The sequence below is a fragment of the Electrona antarctica genome (genome assembly GCF_951216825.1).
Source record: "Electrona antarctica genome assembly, chromosome: 3".
Lineage (NCBI taxonomy): Eukaryota > Metazoa > Chordata > Actinopteri > Myctophiformes > Myctophidae > Electrona > Electrona antarctica.
This window is the reverse complement of record NC_136808.1, coordinates 46,037,105-46,043,940: the sequence shown is the minus strand read 5'-3', so window position 1 is coordinate 46,043,940 and position 6,836 is coordinate 46,037,105.

Here is a 6,836-nt window from a genome sequence, read left to right as displayed (position 1 = left end):
CAGTACAGGGATTACCTTCATGAGACTGAATAAGACACTCTGACAGAACCATCAGTGCCAAATGTGTTTTTGCTTTGCACTAAATGAATGAATATAGTTACAGGTAGAAGCCATGCACTGTAAGACAATTCTATTACTACTCACTCCATCCGCCCCCACCCCCTCTCTCTGTCTCTCCTGGAAAGACTATCTGAAATTACATTAAATTGTTAATGGTGTAGACAGCAAGTAATTACTATCAGTCACGGCCCTGATCCCATTTCCAGATTGGCTTTATTGTAATGCCTCTGCCTTGAAATCAAACAAATACAGACACAAAGAGGGGCCCCGGTTGGGTTACACAGGTCGAGTGAATGAGAGAGGCTACATTTCCCCAAGTTATGACACCAAATACCCCCCAACCTCACTTCATTCACCATGCTTCAATAATGCATCTCCATATTATTCTCTTGCTGAAAATCACAGCCTTTGATCTAATCAGTCCTTGACATGCTGTGATGCAACCGAATATAATCCAATAGCACTCTTTTGATCCTACAGTGGATTATGTTACTAATTTCCTTCATTCCCAGTCCCCCGGTTTTGCCCTTGATTTCATCTGGTTCATTCCAGCCAAATTGAGAGACCAACACGCATTTCTTTGGAGAATTGCTTTTTTTTTTTTATGTAATGCTCGTGTTTTCCCACCACAATCGTTTTTTACAGCAGTTCATATTCCAGATGATGACATTTCAAGATGTCTGACACATTGCCATGGCTACTACAGCCAAACACATACATGCAAGCCTGGCTAATGAGTGCTCAGGATTAATGTTACTGCAGATTAGGCAATTTGATAATCTACAGTACATTCTCTGTTTCAACCGAGTCATTGTCAATTAAGAGGTGAAATGTTTTCAGTGAAAACATTCACATACTTCGCAGATGACCACGAGAATATGGCATGGAATTAAAAACAATACTAAACAATAATGACTCAAACTCTAAATCACAGAGCGTTGCCCCTATGCTCTCTTGTAAATCCTATAGTGCAAGTGTATTGTCCAGACTGTACTGAGGCCTATAGAAGGCCATGCTGTCCAGGGAACCTTAACTAAGCTTTAGAATGGCACTATAGCACTTAAAGGCCATCTGAAAACCTCTCTATAGACTGTATTCCGCCAAGGACAAACAGGATGACCTACTTCTCACAAAGGCATTGTTCATAACATTGCTTGTATCTGTTGTGAGCCATATAGACACACTATTGTTATTCACTTAGTGTACATAATATGTTTCTTTTAGTTTTGTGACACGTGCGGTTAAATAAGACCATGTGTGCGTATAAGGAAATGTTTACGTACATATCCTGAACTGATGGCCACTATTTTAGATTTCTTTGCTCTTAAGTAGAGAATGATTTTATTATTTATTTATTTTTCTGCAGCAATCCGTACAGGGAAATGTGTGCAAATGGGTATTCTTCTGCCTACACTTATGTCCTAGTATGAGTGAATAGGGGAACGTCACGTGCGATTCCTTGTTTGACTCGGCAAATACTTGGATGTGTGTCTCAAAGAATAATCATGGCAGTATTGCGGAATGTTTACAAGTCCCGTTTTCATTTTTCACAAGATCGGTGGTTGTTGTAAATTACCTGCACTATAATACTTCACCATGTGTTGCGACATGATGGTAAAATGTAACAATGTGTGCGTTCCGTAATGCAATTCCAATGGTAAGAAAGCAGTGTGCCCCACCCGACGCAAAAATGACGGATTCTGCCAAGCCCGGAAATACCTAGTGTCTCAAAGAATAGAGCATCGCAGACCCGCCCCGTTTCATGACGATGCCAGGCCCAGGAAATGATTCCCAATGCATTTTTCCCATAGACATTTCAAAAAGTATTTATTTAAAGACGGTTACGCCACAGACAAAGCCAACTCAAGTCGTGACAACTCATGACAACAAACACAATATTTTGGACCAAACAAATAATTACAAAGAAGAAAAACAACAAAAAAAGTGTTGTAACCTGCCGTTACAGACAGAGGAGAGAGCTTATCACCCTAGTAGTCATGGCACACATAGGCCACGATTTTGGACTTCTTTATTTAACGCAACCCAGTGGTAAAGGGATATTAACTACCTTTAATACAACTTTAATAATGTAGGATGCAACAACAGCCTGTCTGTAAACCTTGCCACACTTCAGAAACAGGTTATTATTAATGAAGGCAACCGGAGGCTGATGTACCACTAAACCGACGAGTTTAATGAAATATTAACGTGCTAGAAGGACACATAATTCACGGACACAAGGTTCATGCCAGGGTGGACAGTAGTGTGTGGGGTACTCAATCAATAAAGGGGCTGGGGATTAAGGAAATATGGGCCAGTAGGCCTATCTGGTGGTGAAGTAGTAAAGTGGCCTAATACCAAGAAAAGGCTTTTAAGGGCATGTAAATATCCCTTCTTTTGTTTTTGTTTTCCTACATTTAAAATATATTATATAAAAGAAAAAAAAAGGGAAAAAAAATATATATATTTCTTTTTTTCATGAATAAATATCAAATCAAAGAGCATAAACCATACAGTGCAATCATAATTGTCACTACATGCCATTACAAAAAGCATACTATTACAAGTAAGACGCGTAAACGCGGGAAGCGATCAAAGCTGTTGTGGCAGTCTGACACACACACACACACACACACACACACACACACACACACACACAGTCACACAGTCACACAGTCACACACACACACACACACACACACACACACACACACACACACACACACACACACACACACACACACACACACACACACACACACACACACACACACACACACACAGTTTTGGCCATCTTCTATAGTTAGTGCTCACTTCGTTCGCAAATATACCATTAACACAACATAGTCAATTTAACTTTCACATAAGGGGGGATCGGTCTCATTGCCCACAGTAAGCCCTGAATGCCCCCAAGTAGGCCTACCCCCTGTAAATTAAGTATCATACATTAACATTATTGTATACTGTATGCCAACTTGGTCAAATAATTATGGCACATTGAATGTACAACATGGAAAATGGAGTATTAGAAATGGTCCTCTGTCAATTTGGCACAATGATAAACTATGATAGGGTGGTCTGCAGTAGGCTACGGAATGCTTGTTAAAAATAAGAACCAAAATGATTGCAAACATCAAGGCAAACACACATAAGCAGCATTTGTGATGTTATAGTCGGATCACACCTAGCTGAAATGTGTGCCCAATATTGCATCAACAATACTAGAGAGAAAAGAAACATTTCCCCAATAATAGTTATAAATTATATAATACACAAAAACAAGATCACAAGCTGAGGAGTTCTCTTTCCTCAACAATTCATTTTATTTATTAAACTTGGTAGAATGCTTAATGCATTAGGACTTTGAGGCTGCTCACACGTTTCAGACTTCTCGTTCTCCAACAGTTCATTTTATTTGTTCAACTTGGTAGAATGGATAATGTATGAGCACTTTGAGCACTTACTTCTGCAATCGCACCTGCAGGCAAAGAGGAAAATGACAATTAACTCCATCATATAATTTCCAATTGCTCCCTAGGGTTAAGCCTACAAGTTGCAAACAGAATATCAGAACCAATAGTTTTCCAGAATACATTATAGGGTAATACTTACTGTAGGTTAGGTGTGCATATCATATATGTTGGGCTACCATCAGGTCAGGAACAAGGCAGATCACAATGTGCACACATGGTGCCTCCTTGCTATTTGTTCAACTTGGCAGAACAAGTTGAACAAAATAATAGTCAGTACTTGATCAACAAGCGATGAGCAAAGCTGGTCGCCAGCCTGTCCTGACTCCTGAACAACACAGGTCGCCACATAGGATTACTTTTCTCTCTCTCTCTCTCTGTGTGTGTGTGTGTGTGTGTGTGTGTGTGTGTGTGTGTGTGTGTGTGTGTGTGTGTGTGTGTGTGTGTGTGTGTGTGTGTGTGTGTGTGTACTGCAGCGGCGCTCAGCAGCTGCTGTACTGGAACTGCCACTTCTGTTTACACTGAGATGTCTAATGCTGCTAAATGATGTCTCACCTGTGCATGTGACTATATATATACTCACCGTCACCAGCGACTTATGTTTTATAACTGTTGCTCTTCTATTGCTGCACCTGCTATTCCTGCTAACCATTTACCTTATGTACTTTTACTCTACTCATATGTCATGTCAGGAATAATGGACATCTGGTGTGCTTTAATTTATCTATAACTCTTCTTCCCTTTATTGAAAATGGCAAAATGTGGTTGGGAGGTGGTTTCCTCCCAACAGCAACGATATGCGATGTGTATGTACCGGTAGATATTTTTTGTTGATTTGTCTTCACCCCCCCCCCCCCCCCCCCCCCTTACTCTCCCGATCCCCCATCTCCTTATTGTCTTTATCCTTTCTGGAAATAACAAAAATGATGGAGCTCGCACAAAAACAAATTTAAAAATAGGAAACTTTTTTTCAATCCCAGTTCTGCTTTCTAAATTCTAAGCACCCAGGCATGAAAAAAGACAGACACAGACAGACAAGACGTGCAAAGTCAAACAAACAACATGCAGCCACAGAGATAAGGGCTTGTGATGTGGCTTGCTTTGGTCTCAGGTTCTGCCACTGATGGGGACCGATGCTAATCTGCCAATATGGCATCAGTTCAGCCTACTCTCCATTCATCCGTAGAGCGCACAGCAGTGCAGAATTATTTTTCCTCCTCTTGCAAAGAATCCACTTAAATGGACCCCTCGAAAGAATTCCATTTGGACATGTTTTCCTGGTTGGGTCTGATCTTCTAACAACAACAACAAGTTGACTGCTGGGTTCAACTGGTGACGTACAAGTTTTAAGTGAATGATTTGAGGGTGAGACTGGAAGAAGTGCCCCTTGGGGCTCAGGTCTCCACAAGGATCGATGTTTGGATACAATCTGAAGGACTAATATAAAAAAAGAGTGTTGCACATAAATGGGCACTCGAAAAGACAGAATTGAAAAAATGCAGGCCAGATGTTTTTCCTTGGGCTGTAGGGAGTGTGCACACAACGTTTTGTGCATACAAAGTTTTATGCAGATCGCTGCATGTAAAGATGTGACTTGGCCTGTTATAGCGCCACCATGACGCTGATTTGAAAACTGTCAAGTGGCATTGCTTCCTCAGCCTAGTGGGAATATACGTGCACAGTTTCACTGCACTCGGGCCTGCGTTCATGATTTGCAGCATTTTGTACAAAACGGGCCACTCTGAAAACTTTGGAAGGCAATAGCCAATCAATTTGCATGAGATTTGGATGAAATCTGTGCGACTAATATAAACAAATGTATGTGGAAAATGTAGGGAAAAGGTTTTGCCATGGCCTCTAGGGAGTGCGCATACAAAGTTGTACACAGATCGATGCAGTTATAGGTAAAACCAGGAATTGGCCACCGTGAGGCTGATTTGGAAAAGATTAAGTGGCATGTCGTCCTCGGCCTAGTGGAAATGTGCGTGTATAATTTCATGGAAATTGCACAATGTGTTTGTGATTTGTGGCATTTTGGTCGAAACGGACCAATCATGCAAGATTTGGAAGCCAATCTTAGCCAATCAGGATGGAATATGGGAAATGGTGCAGATCCTCCACATGACTATGGAGATAGTGTATACCCTATAGCTGGGGTACCATTGACAACCTACAGTATAAGGCAACAATTTCAAAATGCCATTAAGCTTTAAGTGGCATGTCAAAGTAGGGTGTTTTCATGATTCTGAATCCATTGCAAGCATTAGTTTTGCACGAAAAACACTCCTGTGATGAGCACAAACGGGATGAGGTCAGCACATTTGGGCAAGTGCCTATGGCCGAATTTATGTGGGCATTATAACACTAACAGGTCACTTCGATTTTGATCTGCGCTCCAAGGAACACACTTTTCTATTTTATATTTGTATAATTGATTGGGTATTTCAGATCTTCCCTAGGATTGAAAAAGGAGAGGGGGTATTTAATACCCTTTAAGTAAGAAATAAATAACCTATGGTATATAAATCCGCTTACAGTGGATGAAGCTTCATGGCTCCGTCTGTGAACCAGGGCTGAGAATTTGAATGCAAAATCTCTAGCGACCAAAGGTCAGCCAAAGGAAGATTACAGTAGCTGTGATGAGTTAGTGAGTACAGAGAAGCTGTAAAGTGGGAGAGAGGGCACTTAATGAAACTGCTTAATTACACAGAGAATATGACAGTGAATCTGCAAGTAGTGATTGATAACTATAGGATACATTGGTTATCAACATTTTTGGGAGGTTAAGGTCTAAGTTGTGAATTATCTATCTGGCACTGTGTCACCCATGTCTTTACTGATGCCCAATATAGCCATCACAACTTAACGTTGTCACTTCATGAACAATCTATTGTCCTGGATATTCCTGCTTCCGGCACCTTTGGGAAAGTTAAGCATTAGAGCTGTACAAAATATTTAATATTACATTATCAGAGAAAAAAACGAGGGAGTGGCAGAAAGAAAGACATGCTGCTGAGTATGAATTGAAAAGACATTGAGTTGTGACCTTGTATTATATTATGTTAGGAGGATTAGAGTCCTATTTTCAATAGGCTACAAATCCATGTGGTTTGTTTAAATCATTCAGTACAATACATGCAATACGGACTTAATTTCGACAAGAGGAGCCTTTGGAATAAGTTAAAGAAAGCCCTTCTGCCCTCTGGGGTCAGAGGAGTTTTGCTTCACAAGCTGCTGCCTACAAAACATCCCCTTGTTAGTACGGTCAGGGAACCAGAAACACCAAACATAATATAAGCCAAGGTC